Source organism: Cervus canadensis, chromosome 3 (assembly GCF_019320065.1).
Source record: "Cervus canadensis isolate Bull #8, Minnesota chromosome 3, ASM1932006v1, whole genome shotgun sequence".
Classification (NCBI taxonomy): domain Eukaryota; kingdom Metazoa; phylum Chordata; class Mammalia; order Artiodactyla; family Cervidae; genus Cervus; species Cervus canadensis.
Window position 1 is genome coordinate 93,342,238 of NC_057388.1, and position 18,399 is coordinate 93,360,636.

Below are 18,399 nucleotides of genomic sequence, written 5' to 3' on the forward strand. Positions count from 1 at the left end.
GACATATTTTCTGGTAAAAAAGTGGACACTAGGTCTCACCACATGGTGTTGGTTGGATTTCAGCCAGCCTTCCCTAAGCCTAGGACAGGGAGAGGGAACACCTACAGCTGAGTTAACACGTGTAGAGTAAGGAGGTCTCTGTTAGCATTTACCATCTGGGAGTCTAGCTCGTGCACTTGTCTGAGCTTCCCCATTAGAACAGTGATTCTGTGAAGGCAGGTGCAGTGTTTTTACAAGATTACAAAAGGCACATAGCCTAACACTAAGCCTTTCAGGTAATAGGTGTTCAGAGGTTGGTTGAATGAATGAACAAAACTATCTGAGAAGAATCCAATTTACAGCTCTGAGTGACAAGAGGAATTTCTTGTGAATGAAACCTCTTTGCTTTCTCTGAGGGGAAAGCAAATCCAACAGAAAGAGTGAAGGAAGAGTGGAAACCATAGAGCCATCAGAAATAGGGAGACAGAGATTTCTTGTTGGAGACTGAGGGAATTGTTTAATCCTGTTGGGTAGAAGTGGAGAACAATAACTTGTCTCAGATGGCCCTTCTTCCTGCCACACTGGATCTTCTCCGACCTCACTCCCTTTCCATCTTGTCAAGTCCTCACCCTTATCCCATGCGACCATGTCCTTCTTCTTCTACCTCATGCCTCGGGAGACCAGCCCCTCCTTCTTTCTTCTTTGCCCTGTAAGTGCAGGCTCTCCCTTCAACCATACCCTATTGATAAAACATAGGCTATGGCTTAAGGTGTTAGCCCTTAAGGGTAACTACTGTTTCCATGGTGTCAAAGCTGTACTACAAGTGTGTGACTAAATTGAGGACTTCCCATTCAGGGCAGATCCCCTCTCCTGCTAGTCAGGCTGGCCCTGTGAAGAACACCACTGGTCTGAGGACAAAGGAGGGCAATGGCTTTTCCCAGTGTCCTATAGGTGACCACATACTAGTGACCTGGAGAGAGAGTTCTCATCTGTATAGCAGTTTCTTTAAAAAAAAAAAAAGTTTAAGGATAGAATAAAACCTGTGTACATGCTCTGCAGAATTAACAAATATAATAATTTTGTCGTCATTGCGTGAGATCTTCTTTTATATCTTGCAGAAATTTTTCAAGTTCCTTGATTTTGTGGCCAGTACCATTCTCTCTCCCTCTCATGGGAAACCACTGTGTTGAACTTTGGGGCTTCCCAGGTGGTCTAGTGGTAAAGAGTCTGCCTACCAATGCAGGAGATGTAAGAGATCTAGGTTCAAATCCCTTGCTTGGAAAAATCCCATGGAGATCACTTTGGTATTCTTGCCTGGAGAATCCCATAGACAGAGGAGCCTGGCAGGCTACAGCCCATGGGGGTCACACAGGGTCGATCACAACTGAAGTGACTTAGCAATAGCATGTTGAATTTGGTGTGGTTCTACCATCACAGGTATTTATATAATTCATAGGAATAGAATCAATCATCCATCCCTTTTAGCTGCTATATAGTATTCCATCCTATACTTTAGTTTATATAGCCTTTCCCTCACTGATGGCTGTTGGAAATTTTGCAAAGATATTGCAATTACAGATGATATTCCAAACAGCTGCCTTTTACATGCTTGCTAAAGAATGTGGGAGTTTCCCAAGAAGATATACCTAAAAATGGAATTGCTAGATAAGAAATGCATACACGGAACATCACTGGATGTTGCCAAATCACTGCAAAGTGAATGTACCAATTTACTTTCTTACACAAAATATATACATATTGCCAGTAATATTTAGTTTTTCAAAATCAAATGTCTTTTTCTTTATCAATTTGCTGGTTATGAACTGATATTAATGTGTTATCTTGCATTTTCTGGTTACTAATGAGTTTGGGCATCATTTCATGGTTTTTGGCCTCTGAATTTTTTTCATCTGTGGATTGTAATATCCTATTCCCATTTTCCACTGGGTTTTTCTCTGTGTGTGTGTCTTTGTGCCTTTCTCTCTCTCCCTCCCATACCTACCACAATTGATTTTCAGGCATTTTTTGATATTCTAGATTCTAATCTTTTGTTTTATACCTTGCACATCTTCTCTTGGCTTGTCTTTTCACTTTGTATATGACGGCTTTTGTTGCACAGAAGTTTTTACATCTTGAAATCTTGAAGTAACTAAATTTTCTTTAGTTTAAATTTCTTTAGCTTAATTTTTACTTTATAGAAATAAATATTACTTAGCTTTTTCTTGGTTAAAAAATGTTTCAAAATCTCAGTGGCTTATGGCAGACATTTATCTCTTACTCTTTGGTCAGCAGCAACTCCGCTGGTCCTGGTTGGGTTCACTGGCCCAGCAGAGCTCTTTACGTGTCGTCTTCTGAAACTCAAGCTGAAGAGCAGCCATGATCTGGGCTGTATTGGATTCCTGCTTTGCTATAACAAGTTACCACAAACTGGGTGGCTTAAGACGACAGAAATTTATTTTTCCACAGTTGTGGAGGCCAGGAGTCCAAAATCAAGGTGTTGACAGGGTTGTTGGCTTTTTCTGACAACTCAGAGAGAATCTGTTCCACGCCTCTCTCCTAACTCCTAAGGTTGCTGGCAATCCTTAGCATTACAAATATTTACTTACTTATTTGGCTGCATCAGGTCTTATTTGCAGCACCCAGGTACTTCACTGCAGCATGTGAGATCTTTCACTGTGGTGCAAGGGCCTCTTTCTAATTCTGACACTCAAGCTCCAGAGTCCATGGACTCAGTAGTTGAAATGCATAGGCTTAGTTTCCCCACAGACTTAGTTCCCCCATGGCATGTGGGGGAACTTAGTTTCAGATCAGGGATCGAACCCGTGTCTCCTGTATTGGATGGTGGAGTCTTAACCACTGGACCATCAGGGAAGTCCCTGTCCTTTTCTTATAAGGACACTTATCATTGGATGTAGGGCCTACCTAGATAATCCATCCAGGCTACAGTCCAGGGGATCAAAAAGAGTCTGACACAACTTAGCAAATAAGCACAACACAGATAATCCTGTATGATTTCATCTTGAAATTCTTAATTATTAATACATCTGCAAAGACCCCATTTTCAAACAAAGTCACATTGACAGGTTCTGGATGAATATATCTTTGAGGGGACGGGAAGACCCCATTCAATTCCATGGCACCTGTTGTTATCATAGCAAAGGGCAGACACTCAAGAGTAAAAGCAAAATGTGATGCCTCTTAAAGCCTCCACTTGGGATGGGCACATCATCCCTTCTAGCCACATCCCATGATTCACAGCAAAACCCAGGTCAAGACCTCCTAGGAAGAGCACTGCAGCAATACAAGGCAGAGGACATGAGCATTTAATCCCAGTCACAGAGGAAGTGAATATCTGGCTGTAAGAATCCAATCTGTTACAAATCACATTATTTTTGAAGTCAAATCATACATGCAACTTTCAGTAAAAGACAGTCATCATCTTCCTCACCCACTCTTGTAACTGATCCTCCCCCTAGGCAATGACTCTCAATGACTCCTTCTCAGCATCCTTTTCTGGGCTCTAAATGGGGTGTCAGTTCCCACACCTCTTCTCTTCACTGCCTGCATCATTTTTTTTTTTTCAGGGAACTTATTCCTGGTTTAAAAATACTATCTATAAATGGACAACTCTCAAAGGTGCATCTCCAGCCTCATCCTCCCCCCTTAACACCAGATTTGTTCATCCCAGGACCTATCTGTGCTTCTACTTGGATGCCTCTTATCATCTTAATATGCTTAACATATGTCTCATGTGATTCCCACCCCCTCCTTGAAATCTATACCTCCCTCAGTGGTCCCCGTTTCATGAAATCACACTCCCACTCAGTTATCCAGACCATGAAAAGAGATATCCTTGATTCCTCTCTTTTTCTCACACCCCTCATTCAAACCATCCAGATGTGTCCAAAATTCAGTGCTTTCTCAGTCCTCTGAGCACAGCGGCCCTAGTCCCAGGAGCACCTCATGCCTAGGAGGAGGCAACAGCTCCCTCCTGCTTCTTGCCTCGCGCCCTTGCCGCCTATTCTGCACAATTGAGTGTGCACTCTGCCAGAGTGACCCTTTTCTCTCTGCTTGACACCTTCCAGTGCCTTTCCCTCTGACTTGGAACAAAACCCAAAGTCCTTACCGTGGCCATAAGGTTCTGGATGATCTGAGCCACTGGAGGTCACTTCTCCCAATTACTCTGAAATCTCTGTTATTCCTTCAGTATGTACCTGCTATGCTTGCAGCCAGAAATGCCCTTCCTTCCTGTAGCCTCACTGCTTACTCCTTCATTTTTTTTTTATCCACTTCTCTATTGAAAAACTTTTCCAAAGAGGACTTTCCGATTTCCTCTCTTCCTCTGCACTTTCTTATTTTGTCTGTACAGCACTTCCCCCTGCCTCATATTATATATTTATGTATTAGCTAATGCGTTTATCTGTCTCCCTTCATCGAAATGTATTTTGTTCACAGTGAACGCCTACAACAGGCCCTGGCATGTGGGTGAGACTCAATAAACATTTGTTCTGTGAATGAATGAACTATTGTAGGGGGAGTTGGTAATTGCTTTCATATTCCTAACAATATACTAATTCAACTATTTACTAAAAGTTCAAAAGTAGACATTTATTACTAATTTCCTGCTAAACAAAATGCAGATTTAGCTCTCTTATCTAGCATCATCCTACTAACATGTTCTTGCTCATTCTCCTCTGAATCTAATTACATCATCACTGCTTTGGTGAATTCAACATGTAATGTTTACACAATTACACCTGTAAATTTTTCTCACAGTTGACCTGTGTAGTGTACAATAGTTACTTTTCCTTTCTCATACAAATATTTAATTTTTCCTGAAATTATAATGACCTCAATCTTATAGTTACTTGTTTTCTACGTACCTATCATAAATACTTTTCCCAAGAACGTATCAGGTAATCTATCTACTTGCCTTTTTCTTAAAATATCTTTCCTGGAGTCCTCTGCTCCAATCTCTGCTGATTGGTTTCTGGACCAGCTGTTGTCCCCGAATTTTCTTTCACCCTCATTATGGGACCACTTTTTACCTCTGTCATGGGTTTGCATCCCCTATTTCCTGATCCTTGTCTTCGAAGCTTCTTGGTTTCTAGTTTTAGCTCCTACTTTTTTCTCCCTTTAAAATATATAACTTCAAGAACTTGATGACTTCAGAAGACAATATGTTTTCATTCATTTTACTGAATGACCAGTGGGCCCTCTGAATCTGGAAACTTCTGTCCTTTAGTTTGAGGAAATTTTAATTTATTATTTCTTTCATAATTTCCCTCCCACAGTTTTCTGGAGTGCTCAGATATTGGCTATTTGCTTGATTCTCTAATGTTCTTTTCTCTCCTTTTTCCCATCTTGTCTTTTTCTTCTACTTTTCTGGAAGATTTTTCTAAACTTTATCCTCCATTTCTTGAATTGAATTTTTATGAATTTCTGTCATAGTATTTTTCATTTACAATAGGTCTTTCCTGTTCCCTGCAAATACCTTTTTACAGAGTATTTCTTGTTTCGTGGCTACAGTATCTTCTCTTATCTCTCTGAGAATGGTAATTATTGTTTTCTTGAAGTTATATGGTAATTATAGTTTTCTTGAAGTTTTCTTCCACTTCTCACCCTCCCCCTTTTTCCTCTGAGTCTCTTTTTTTCTGTTGTTCTAATCTTTTTTTCAGAGCTTTACTTTAACTTGATGTTCATATTTAAGAGTGAGATGCTAAACAGTTGATTGAAAGTTCCTTTCAATTCACAAAAGTTCACAAAAGTGTTTTGGGTGATAAGATAGACATTTCCAGGGTCCCTCAAATTTTGCCTTTAGATCCTTTTTCCATGGGTCTGCCAGTTTCCCTGAAGTGGGATCCCCCAGTTTCCTTTCTGTGGAGTGCAGGCTCAGTGTTCCTTGAGCAGACATTCATTTCAAAGTCTGTTTTCAGCACATGGCATCTTTTCTGTCCACTGCTTTGCTCTCCAGAAAATCAACTCCATGTCTGTCTGGTTGGGTGAGGGGTGGGTATCTGGGTTGGTGAGGGCGGAGGAGTATCTAGGCTTCTAATTGTTCCTTACTTGGATTTTCAGCCTAACCTGTTTTCTCCTCCATCTCTCATCTCAGAGATTCCCAAGCTTCCACATCCTGAGTTTTTCCTGGTTCTGAGGCTATAATTGGCTTCTTTCTTGTCTATCGGCCTTCTGCTCCACAGGGCCAGAGTTCAGTTTCTCAGCTCTGGTAAGTCAATTACTAACCATCCGTCCACTTTCCATATTTCAGAATTTGGCTCACATCGACCTGTGTTGACTCTTTTCCAGTACTTTGCCCTGTAGGATTTATTTATGATTTTTTTATTTCTTTGTTATCATTTTGATGAGATTTGGGGAAGGAGCAGAAATAAATGAGGGATGTGCATTTAATCTGCTGAGTTTAACCATATCCTCGATCTTTTTTTTTAGTCTTTTCATTTGTATGTTCTACTTTTTATGATTTAAGAATTCTGCCATCCTCTATCTTAAATATATTCTCCTACAATTTTTCCTAATCATTTTCAAGTTTTGTTTTTCATGTAGTCTAGATTCTTTTGCTGTAGGTGGAAATTCTGAATCTAATTGTATTATTTTCATATAATTGGTTGTAACCTTACCATGAAAAATACACCATTTTCTCCCTAATCTATAATGCCCTCACTATTATTTTAAATGTTTTCATAAATGCTTGGGACTGTTTCTAAGCTTTCTACCTTATCCTATTAATCTATTTGTCTTATTTTAACTAGAATTGTCCTATAAATATATTGGTGCTTTTCTTTAGATCTTTACTTTTCCATATTACTTTTAGGATTATTTTGTCAAATTCTATAAAATAGATCATTTAGGGATTTTAGTTGTAATAGTAAATGCATAGGTTAATATGAGAAGAATTTACATGTTTATAATTTTGAGGTTTGCCATTTTATAAAAGTGATATATTTCACCATTCAGGCAGACCTTTTATGTCCTTAAATCCAGGACATAAGCATTTTGTAATTTGCTTGCACATATTTTGTTACATTTATTTCCCAGGTAATGCACACTTTTGTTGCTAATAATAACATAGTTTTCCACTATATTTTAAAATTAAAGATGGCTGGTTACAGAAACTCTGAATTTTTGCATACTGAACTTGATTCCAATAATCTTGCTAACCTCTTTTAGTAGTTCTAATATATTTGATGATTCTCTTTCGACATAGATAATCATATCATAGCAAATAAATAGCAAATAAATAAATCATATCATAGCAAATAGCATGTTTTTCTTTCTAATTTCAATAGCTCCTATTTCTTTTTTCTATTTCTTTGTCTTGGCTAGGACTTCCAATCCATTTTTTAATTGCAGAAAAGATAATAGTCATTCTTGTCTTTTCATTGATTATAATGGGAATACTTTTAAATTTCATCATTAATTGTGATGTTTGCTCTATATTTCTGGTAAATATCTCTTATGTTTACAAAGATTCTGGTGCTAGTTTTTTAAGAGCTTTTTTTTTTTCCTATAAGTGATTACTAATTTTACCAAGCATTCAGTTTCAGTTCAGTCGCTCAGTCATGTCCGACTGTTTGTGACCCCATGGACTGCAGCACTCCAGGCTTCTCTGTCCATCGCCAACTCCTGGAGCTTGCTCAAACTCATGTCCATCGAGTTGGTGATGCCATCCAACCATCTCATCCTCTGTCATCCCCTTCTCCTCCCACCTTCAATCTTTTCTAGATCAGGGTCTTTTACAATGAGTCAGTTCTTTGCATCAGGTGGCCAAAGTATTGGAGTTTCAGCTTCAGTATCAGTCCTTCCAATCAGTCCTACCAAGCATTATTTTTTATCTATTGAGATGAGCTTTCACTTTCCTTTTTTCTATTTTTATAGACTTTTAAACTGCTAATAGTGTATAATATATCCATAGATTTTCAGATTTTGACCATCACAGAATTGGCCCTGTCTTTTTTTTTTTTTGCACTGTTAGATTCAATATGTTAATTTTTCCATCTAGGTTCATAAGTACATTTAGTCTAATTTCCTTTTCTTTTTCTTTCTTTCTTTTTTTTTTTTTTTTTTTTACCATTTTTGTTGTCAAACTTTGATGTTAACATTCTACCAATCTGATTTTATTGTTTATAAACTTGAGTTTCTGGACATACTTCATTTGAGTAAAAGAAGGTATGTGTGTGTGGGAGACAGGTTGTTTTACTGCCTTTTAAAATGCTTGAAATATCCGTGCAATTCAATAAAGTAGATATTTTAAGTTGGAAGAATGTATATTTTTCATGGAACTCAATGAATTGATTTTAATTTTGAATGAGAAAAGTATGACTTGCTTTTACTTTTCCCAAATTGACCCACTAGCAAAATAAAACTGCTCACCACTGCAAGCTGGCAAATCCTCAGTTGGAAATGAAAGAATACAATGAATCATCCAGGTGTTTCCAAATGTCTTTTTAGAGTTGTTATGGTTTGATCAGGTAGATACAGCCTATGCTAGGCAAGCTGTTCTTTATCTGGGATGATTCGAGTGGGAAATATATTCCACAGAAGTTTCCTATGTAAATCCTGTATTTTTAGTGTCATTTACAAATGACTTCTGGAAAAAGTGAATATTATTATCCCATGACTGAGATTAGCAACATATATCTCTTTTCTTTCTTTTTATTCCCTTTCCTTTTTTATTCCTGTTTACTTTTTTTAAAAGTAAAAGGACAATGAAAAAAGAATTTTTCTATGTCATGGTGTATATTACATGGAATTTGTTAAATTATTCTTCCAACTACATAGTTCCTGCACAATAAGTCTATTTTCAAATACACAAAATAGGCTGAATGATTGCTCATCCACAAAACCCTGGACTCAGAATTTATCTAGGGAAACATACGTCTCTTTTCTGAAGACATAATCCAAAAATATTTAGCCATTTATCTCCTAAAAACCATGCAAAATGCATGTCCTTTCTATGTTTCCTGCTGATAATACTTTCCCCATTTGTAGCACAACTTTTCTTTCCTCTGGAAAGCTGGTACTTATTTTATTCATAGATGGTAAATTATGCCTTGATCCTGCTCAACCAAAGGGTCTTACTCAAACAAGCAGGGAGAATGCTGCTTAGGATATAACCAGCGCTGGCCATGGAAAGCAGCACATCGAAACAGGCCTCACTGAGTTACAGTCATACTGCCCGGAGATCACAGGCACCAAACCTCTCTGGACACAGGTCCTATCTTCACATCAACTTCACCAGCCGAGTTGTTTTCAGAGCTTAGGGATGCCTGCCCACCAAGTGTTCAAGCTCAGCAGTTTATCAGACTACGGAGTGTTATTCTATCTTTACAACCTGTCCCCAGCAGCCCAAACTGGTTGTGTTCCCAAAGTTTATTTCCAAATCATTTCTTTGGGATCAGAGAGCATTTTCCCATAGGAACAATTTTTATAAACAGTGGTGTTCCACAAATGCCTGGTTGAGCCACAGCATACTTGAAATGCAGCAGTGACTGTCCTATTCCCACAAGCCATTATTTATTTTGCTTCCCTGGGAAAGTGCATTCTGGGTTTCAACTTGGGATGCCTGGAGCTCACCTCTCCCTCCGCCTGGCAGCCTTTGCTGTAGATTTTTTTTTTTTTTTTTTTAGGCCGTGCTGCAGTAGCCATTGGAAAGAGGGGACAGAGTAGCCTTTCCCCCAAAAAGGTGAGTGTAGGTTGACAGAGATGCCTCTGGGTAACTTAGTGCTTTGGAACTGAGGAAGGAAGCCACGATGGGGCTCAGTCACTTCCCCAGTCTTCTGAGGGAGGCAAAATGGGCAGGGACTTTCTCCTAAGTAGAGCTCATTTCTAATTCAGATCTTCCTAAATAGGAAAAAGGCTTATACAAGTTATACCTAAGATTTTTGAAGACCATGCTTCTGGGCTTGTAATTAGCCAGGCAAAATATTTTAACTCCTTCTGGTCAGTAATGGAAGAGTCTCCAAACACAGAGCAATAATGAATGAGGCAGAAATGTAGCACCTAGCCCCAGCACCTGGCTCACGGTCTCTTGTGACTGAATTGAGTACTGATCGACTGAGTAAATTCTGTATTGAGAAGTACAAGACCACAGAATATATATACACACAGGCTAGTTAATTTCATTTTAATTCAGCATCTCCTAATTCTGACCCTCTCACAGCACACATCCTATCAAGGAAGAGTCGTTGGGAGTACTTTCAAGAAGACACGAGGATGTCAGTGTCATCTCTGTGGGCATATGCATCCATCCACACCAGCTCCAAAGCAGCTGCTAGATCCCTTCACACCCTCTCTGCTTTGCACAGCTTCTAGCAATATCTGTCACCAAATCTGAGTAAAAAGAGGGGAGAGGGAAGGAGAGAGAAAGGTGATGTGGAAAATCAAAGAGGATAGCCAAGTCTATAGGACCCTGCCTGGATGAATTTCTGGCAGCATACTTATTCTACTAAAAAAAGACCTGCTTTTTTTTTTTTTTGGATTAGTTGTTTTTATAGCACATATTTTAGGAGGCTGTGCCTCTTTCAGTTTAAAATTTAGCCTGTACATTGGACCTGGGTCCTAGTCATTTCAGGCTTTAAAATTGCATACACAATTAAATTCCATTTTGTATGTACAACGATTTATAAAAGAAATAGGCTATCTCTCAATTAAAAAGCCGTTCCCAACCCCCACCCCAATAAAAGTACGGACTGTTAAGTTTAAGTTTCATGGACTGTGCTTTCTTTTTAAAGCTCCATTTGTGTTCTACAAGACAGCCTCTTTCTCCAAGATTAACATTTCTTATGATTGTTCCTGACAATGGATTCACTTCCAGAGGCCCTGCTAAGGATAACCAAAAAAGGGCATGTAGCAGGCTGGTTTTGGCAGCCTGCACGCAGTTTCAGAGCTTTTTAGGTCTTGGTTTTTTCTGATGAGTGATTTCCTGAGCATGCCTAGGGAATGACAGGCATCTCCACAGGCAGGCTGCATCCACCTCGGCTGGGGTGTCGTCATTGGCTGCCTATTAGAAAAACTACAGGACAATGCATACCACCGATGCCGACTGTAAACATAGGGGATATGTGTTCACTTAGCATGGACTTCTGGGAGGGGCTGAGGAAGGGCGGTCTGGAGTTTTCTTGAATAGAGCAGTGTGTATTGGGCTGCCTGCCTGCCTGCCCTCTCGCTGTGCTCCTGCTTAAAGAAATCAGTCCTTCCTTTCCGACTTAGTCCCCGGGAAGAAGTTTCAGCCTACGAGGTAAGGCACAGAGGGCTTTCTTTTAATCTCCTCCAGAGAGCGTGGGGGCTTTCTCTGGGTTTCAGTCAGCATTCCTGGGCTAGGTAGCTGGAGATGCAAGATTATAAAAGTCAGTAAACCACGCAAATGCTCGGGATTGGGCTTTGCTGCCCTGCAGATGTTCCCGGAAGACAAACAGGATGAGATTTCAAGTTTCGTTCTTAGAGTCTGGATGAGAGAAGAGATTATAGAGAGACTTATATCCAGGGACCACTGGCAACTTGATAAGATAGCGTTTTGTTCAGGAGTGCCCTGGGGAATATACCTGACCGCCATAGGCCAGTGTCAATAGTCGTGTGGTGCCTATTTGCTCATGCCAGCCGTCTCTCCTGCATCTTTTATTATCAGAGATTTAAAGAGGTTTTGCTTTAAAAACAACAAAAACTTTCTAGGTGGATGAGAAGGCAAAAGTGATAATTTTTAACCAAACACATTTACATTTTATTCGCTACCAGTGTTTAAGACTTGACTTCTAGAGCTGCAAGGAGATAAGGTCGGGGTGGGGGGAGGAAGAGCACTGGCATTTAGCATAGGCTGGGTTAATGTAACTGATCTGCTATTTGCCCAGACAGAAGATGCCTCCCGTGATCTGTTTCCTATAAAACCTAATAATGAGAGAATGCATGTGCTAGTGGGTGTGTTTTTAGAAATCGCATTTCACATCTGACCAAACTATTTCTCAAGAAATCCTATTTTCTGTTTGAAAGCATGCCTGAGTGTCACTGGAGAATTTGAAAAAGGTGTAGGTTGCAAGTTTGTTCTGGGAAGGGAGGGAGCAAGCTTTCATTTCAAGATAGTCAGACATATTGGGGCATCTTAAACAGTAGTGCAAGGCAGCTAGTTGGTAATAGCCTGGAATTCCTTTTAGAAAGAGATGGTTGTAAAGGGTGGGGAAATTTGAGTGGCAATACATGGTAAAAAAAAAAAAAAAAGATGAGTGAGAACAAAGTACTTGGTATTTGTGGATCCCATCTGTTAATCAGACTATGCAGATGGACTTGTGAGCTGGAATAGTGAAATCCTTCTAACGTGTTTGGCAAAACCAGACATGGATGTCTAGAATTTAAGTGAAGACTAGGTGGTATAGGGCAAGAAAGACATATCTGAGCTTTTTTTTTTTTTTTTTCAAAAATAAACCTGGATATTAAAGGTTTCCAGTTCCAAATGACTGACTCGATTTGATTTTATTCCATGAATAGAGGTGGTTTTGTATTGAGATTCATTAAATAATCTTCTGCCTTCATATTTAAAAGTTTGGGGATAATTTTCTTGAGAATGCTTCCCTCTCCTTCTAGAAGTGATATATGAGAACAGAATTCCCTGTGAGTTTCTCTTCCTGGAACAGTTCTGAGTAAGTGTGAAAGAAAGGCTGCAGGCAAAGCTATCGTTTGATTATTGTCATTCCCTCGAAGAGATCAAGTTCCAAACTATTTTCACAGTGTTTTTAATGTCAATCAAAATACAGAGAGCAGTTTCTTTCTTAACTGCTCTCTAAACCATGTAGGGAATGTAGTTTGGGAGGAAATCTATAATCTTGGGATTTGAGGATAAATTCCATTTTGCAACCAACATCTCTGAATCCCTGACAGTTCAAACTTTGCTACTACCGCTCTCTCCTACCTTCCTCGTGTGCTCCCCACCCCCCAAACAACCACAAAAACACATTTTCTCAAAACAATGCTTCAAGTGTTCTACTCTATGTAGTGATGGGGCAAGGGGATTTGGGCATTATACTTTAGGTAGGACTTCAGGCCACTCTTTCTGCTACTTTTGTTGAATATTAGCTAGCACACATCTCCCCAAATAGTAAAGCAAAGGAGCACAATGAAACCACAGCACAAAAATTTCTCTTTGATTAGAATCATTTAATTAAAAAGAAATGCAATGGCAGAAATCTGGACTAAAAAGTCACTAGTGAAAAGTGATCTCAGCACACAGGAGGAATGTACAATGAATTGATCCATAGGTAACATGCTAGGTTGTTTCCATTATTCAAAACCAGCAGAATGTACAATTTAAATAATTCAGATCAAAAGACTGCTTTAGATAAACAGACACTTCTTACATTGAAGAGAAGGTTCAAAATGGAGCTTAAAGGATTTAAATGAGATGCATATAAGCATTCCCTGACAGTGAGGCCATTAGCAGTTCTAATTGGCTCTTGTGACTGGTCTGAGGATCTGCTCTGGAGCAGATAGTATAGGGTGATCCTGTATCTGGCTGTATTTTCTATTCTGATGAGTACAATGTGCCCGTGTACATGCTGACTCAGTCATGTCCTACTCTGCGACCCCATGGACTGTAGCCCACCAGGCTCCTCTATCCACGGGATTTTCCAGGCAAGAATACTGGAGTGAGTTGCCATTTCCTTCTCCAGGGGATCTTCCCAACCCAGGGATCAAACCCAGGTCCCCTGAGGCTCCTGCATTGGCAGGAGGGATTCTTTACCACTGAGCCCCCCTGGAGAAGCCCCCAAAATGTACCTTAGTAGACCTTTTCTTAAGAACACACGTAGTTATCTCCATTTGTCATTTTCATGGTAGAACGGTTACTGGTTAGTCATTCTTTAGCAAGACAAAAAAATGACCTGTACGTGGGCATGAGGGGAGACTGGCAGGTTCCCCATCTGCCTGCAGCCTGTCACATGTCTCAGAAATGTGGTAGGGTGAGGCCATGGTGGGGGACCAGGGAAAATGCTGACGGGGTGGTATGCAAATAGCATGGTAGGACTAAGGAGGAGGTTAGAAAGATGCTGCCAAAGAATTTTCAGACTTTAAAAAAGAATTTTCTGGGTAAATTCTCCCAGGGCCCCAAAATAGAAACATTTTCTCCTTACTGAAAGGCCTTCATCCATCAAGTTAATTCAAGTTTGATATTGGAGAAATGCCCATAGGATTGGAGTAGTTGGTTAATTTAAAGAGATACTTGTAGCTCTGGCTTCACTCCTGAGAGTCAGTCTGAGTACTGGTTCTCCTGTTTAAAAAGCCCAGAACTTTGAGGGAAGTCATCAACCTTTGACCTCATCTGTGGAATGGGCCTTCTAATGCTTCTCCTACCTCCCACAGTGGTTACGATGTGTGAATGAGATGTTTCCCCTTCTTCTCTATAGGCTGTACACTCCACTGCCTTCAATTTGAGTCCTTTGGACATTATGCGCATTTTGACTAGTATCTCCCCTTCTTGTCTATTTTCCCTAATTATCTCCTCCGTTCTTCCTCATATTTGAAGACCTTTGAGTGATACCTGCTAGATCCTGGTTCTTTCTAAAACCCAGAACCCAGAGTTCAGGGAATACTGGTCCACCCCAGTGTTGACTAAACTTTGGCTTTCATAATCAGAGACCAGGAGGACAAAAGCTTCAGGAGTCAAATAAGTTGGGTCATCAGTGGTGTGAGGCCACATCCAGGAACCAGGAAATCTGAAGATCCTGTTGAATGGAAGACCAGTGACAAGGCGCTGACAACAGAAAGGCCTTGGTAAATGAGGCAGTTTCTCTGCCCCCAGCCAAAAGCATGGGACGAATCCCAGCATGTCAAGCCTGGGATTGTGAGGAGGCTGAGGTAACTGAGAGCACCTGGCTGTGTTCCTGTTGGTATTGAGACCAGAGAGCGCCACGCATCTGGCCTCTCATCTCTGCTTGCTTCAGTCTTCAGCACCCCCAGCTGGGGCCCCTGTGACGGACCCTGTGGTGGCATCCCTCACTTCCTACCCCAGGCCTCCGCCTCTACCAACTTCTCTAGTTCTTCCATCCCCAGGCCAAACAAAGGGGGCTTTCCTGATCCGACACAGACAATTTACAGTGGCTGGGCTGTAGGGTGAGGCCCAGACAATAGCAGAAGAATCAAGCCTAGATATGCTCAAGATAGGGAAAGAGCAGTTTCTGTGGTAAAGAGCCACTCTTCGGCTCACAGGCTGGCTGCTGGTGGGCGAGTGCTGTGAGCAGGGGGAGAAGGCCGGGGTGATGGGGTAGCGGCGAGGAAGAGGGGATGGGGCTGCCCTGTCAGCCGTCCTTCCCTGTGCTGTTGTTGTTGTTTTCTCATGGAAGCCTTTGAGAAGCTGATAAAAACTCTAACCCCTCAAGGTCCATTGAGAACCCACTTTTCTGACTGACTTGTGAGAAACCCTTGAGCCGGTGGAGGTTGGGGTGGGCAGTGGGATAAAGTGTTGGTTCTCCCTGGAGACAAGAGTGAATGGGAGCAGAACATGTGAGGAGGTGTCCTTCCTTGTTTCCCAGATTCTTTGGAAGGAAGACAGGATGGTGTAAATATATGCATATATAGAAGGAGATTACCTCATATGGCCTCCATTTCAAAGAAAACATCATCTCTAGAGAAAGTTTTCTGTAGGGAATTGAGGGGCTGAAGAATTCAGGAAAGGCTGCTGTTATGCTCTTAAGTATATGCTGAGAATTTAGTAAGAGGATTGATAAGAATGGTTGAAAGAAAATGAATATTTGGGGGAATATTTTAGGTGAGTTGGGTATTCTTACTAAGCGCTCGTTTTAGAACATGGCCTTTCTTTTAAAAAATGTATGTGTACCACTGATGGCTAACTTGAAGATAAATTACTTTTTAATAATTTCCTGAGGCTTCTAGCATGGTTTTGTAAATATGTAGATGAGAGCACTTAACTGTAAGGAAGTCATCTCACTAGGAGGGGGATATATTAAGTAGGAATAGTTAATTGGTTTCTTTTACCCTCACATGCAACATTCCCTCTTGGCTCAAGCTGGGGAACTAGGCAGATTTCACCTGAGTGCTGAAGAGGGGCAGGACCAGGGTGAGGCCCACCCCCCAACCACCAGAGACCCTAGGGCCAGAAGTACTTTCATTCCACTGGAGTCAGGAGGGTCTAAGCCACATAGACATAAAATACACTGATGGGCTAACATGTGAATTACAGCCAGATAAGTAAAAGAAAAACAGCAAAAATCAGAAGTCAGACAGAGGTTAAAAACCAAGAGCTTGCTTAGCAAGGCAGTGTACAGACAGGTACAGTAACATATGTGAGAACTCTTGGCACACTGCTTGGAACAAATAGACCCTTATGTTAATAAGTTTCAGTAGCTTGAGTAAAGGGACAGAATGATAAGATACATGTGGGATAATAAAGGGATGGAAATTCAAGGAAACCCAAGGATAGAAGCCAAGAAGGGACCAGAGTCCAAGGAGAATGGGGCTGCAATCAAGGTAGGTCAAAGCAACCCAGCAGAGGTCCATGTGCTACCATTAACGTAACTCAGCTGCAGCACATATGGCTGCTGCTTTTTGTTGACCTGCAGACTGGGGAATTTTTTCTGTGCTTCCTGGTTAAATTCTGAGGGAGAAAATGTGATTGGTTCAGCTAATAACTATTGTTTTTGGCAAATCCCTTAGGATAATCAAGGGTTACTTGCATGCCTATGGATGAATTACCAGTGTGTCTGGCTGCAGTCGTCACCCCTGGGGAATAATACAGCCCAGTGGGCAATTATTTAGTTAGAAGAGAAAGTTAGGCATGGAAAGCAAATTAGCTGAAATGTCCAACAGCTGTCAATGAATATCATTTGAATTTTTATGTGACAGAATTTATGGAGAATCAAACACCCACTGTCAGAGTCATACGGTTCCTAATGATCACTTCGGCATGGTCGGATGAACCAACCTTAAAGGAATTGGCCTGGAAACTTGTACCATTGATAATTAAAAAGATAAGGATTATCCATTTTAGAAAGATTCCAAAGAAAACATGGGTATTTTCATATGAGTCATTTTTGTGATATGGCTCCCCGCAAAATAAGGCAATCTTTAAAATTAAATATGCAATGACTTAGTCATGTTAATAAATAAAAATAACTATCAATATATCTCTTAGGCCTTCCCTGTCTCAGTTGGTAAAGAATCCGCCAGCAATGCAGGAGATCCTGGTTCAATTTCTGGGTTGGGAAGATCTGCTGGAGAAGGGATAGTCTACCCACTCCATTGTTCTTAGGCTTCCCTTGTGGCTCAGCTGGTAAAGAATCCGCCTGCAATGGGGGAGACCTGGGTTCGATCCCTGGGTTGGGAAGATCCCCTGGAGAAGAGAAAGGTTACCCACTCCAGTATACTGGCCTGGAGAATCACATGGACTATATGTATATAGTCCATGGAGTTGCAAAGAGTCAGACAAGACTGAGCAACTTTCACACACACATATCAATACATCTCAGTGTAAATCATAGTACTGAGTAAGTTAAATGCATAAAAGCTAATGTACTCTTAGTAAACGTTTCAGTTCTTGGTAGTGTTTGCAAGACAACAGTGCATGCTAAGTCAGTTCAGTCATGCCCAACTCTTTGCAGTCCCATGGACTATAGCCTGCCAGGCTCCTCTGTCCATGGGATTCTCCAGGCAAGAATACTGGAATGGGTTGCCATGTCCTCCTCAAGGGGATCTTCCCAACCCAGGGACTGAATCCAGGTCTCTTACATCTCCTGCATTGGCAGGTGTGTTCTTTACTATTAGCACTACATGGGAAGCCCCACAGGACAGCAGAACTAAATATAAACAATTCGTGGATTTTTAAAAGCTGGGCAAGGCCTTAGGAGTCATTTGACCCAGGGAATGATAATAAGTTTTCATCTGTTTGCCAACTTTAAACAGTTGGTAGTGACCATCTGGAATACTCTGTGGAGAAGGATTCTGAGGCTGAGGCTAAACTTCCTTTGGGCAATTAAATGCTGTCACTGATAGTGATGTCTGTTGTATAAGAAAAGAGCCATTGCTACTCAAGTACCACGTATTTCATGAGATTAATATAGTCTGTAGTTTCCTAACCTCTGTACCTTGGACCCCTGGGAGGCCACTAAGTTCCTACAAGAGGTAAATAAGTCCATATATGCAGTAAGTGATTTTGACAAGCTGAGTAAACAATATGTGCTACTATTTTTCTAGTTATATAGGTGCATTATGATGACACAAATGTTAATTTATTGTAAACAGTTATTGAATTCATAGCAGCTTTTGGTATTATGTTATCTCAATCAGTGGCCCTAAAACATGTAATTATATTGTGTGTGGGAAGGTTGGGACAAGAAATTTGGGATCTTAAGAAGAAATTCTTTAAAAAAAAATGAACCAGTAATCTACTCTTCATTTTCTAGATGAGAA

At 40.6% G+C, this 18,399-nt stretch overlaps 1 protein-coding gene across 7 annotated transcripts in view; it reads left to right on the top strand.

Moving 5' to 3' along the window:
- Nucleotides 1-18,399, top strand: part of CALD1 (caldesmon 1) — a 227,603-nt gene that overhangs the window by 14,036 nt on the left and 195,168 nt on the right. For 2 of the 7 annotated variants that reach the window (XM_043463769.1, XM_043463771.1), the window contains exon 1: nt 10,923-11,233. The exons of 2 other annotated variants lie outside the window; for them this stretch is intronic. The gene's annotated coding sequence lies outside the window, so the exon portion shown is untranslated. Of the gene's footprint in view, nt 1-10,922; nt 11,234-18,399 lie in introns of those variants that run through there. 3 more of the 7 variants (XM_043463766.1, XM_043463774.1, XM_043463775.1) reach the window with 2 other exon arrangements.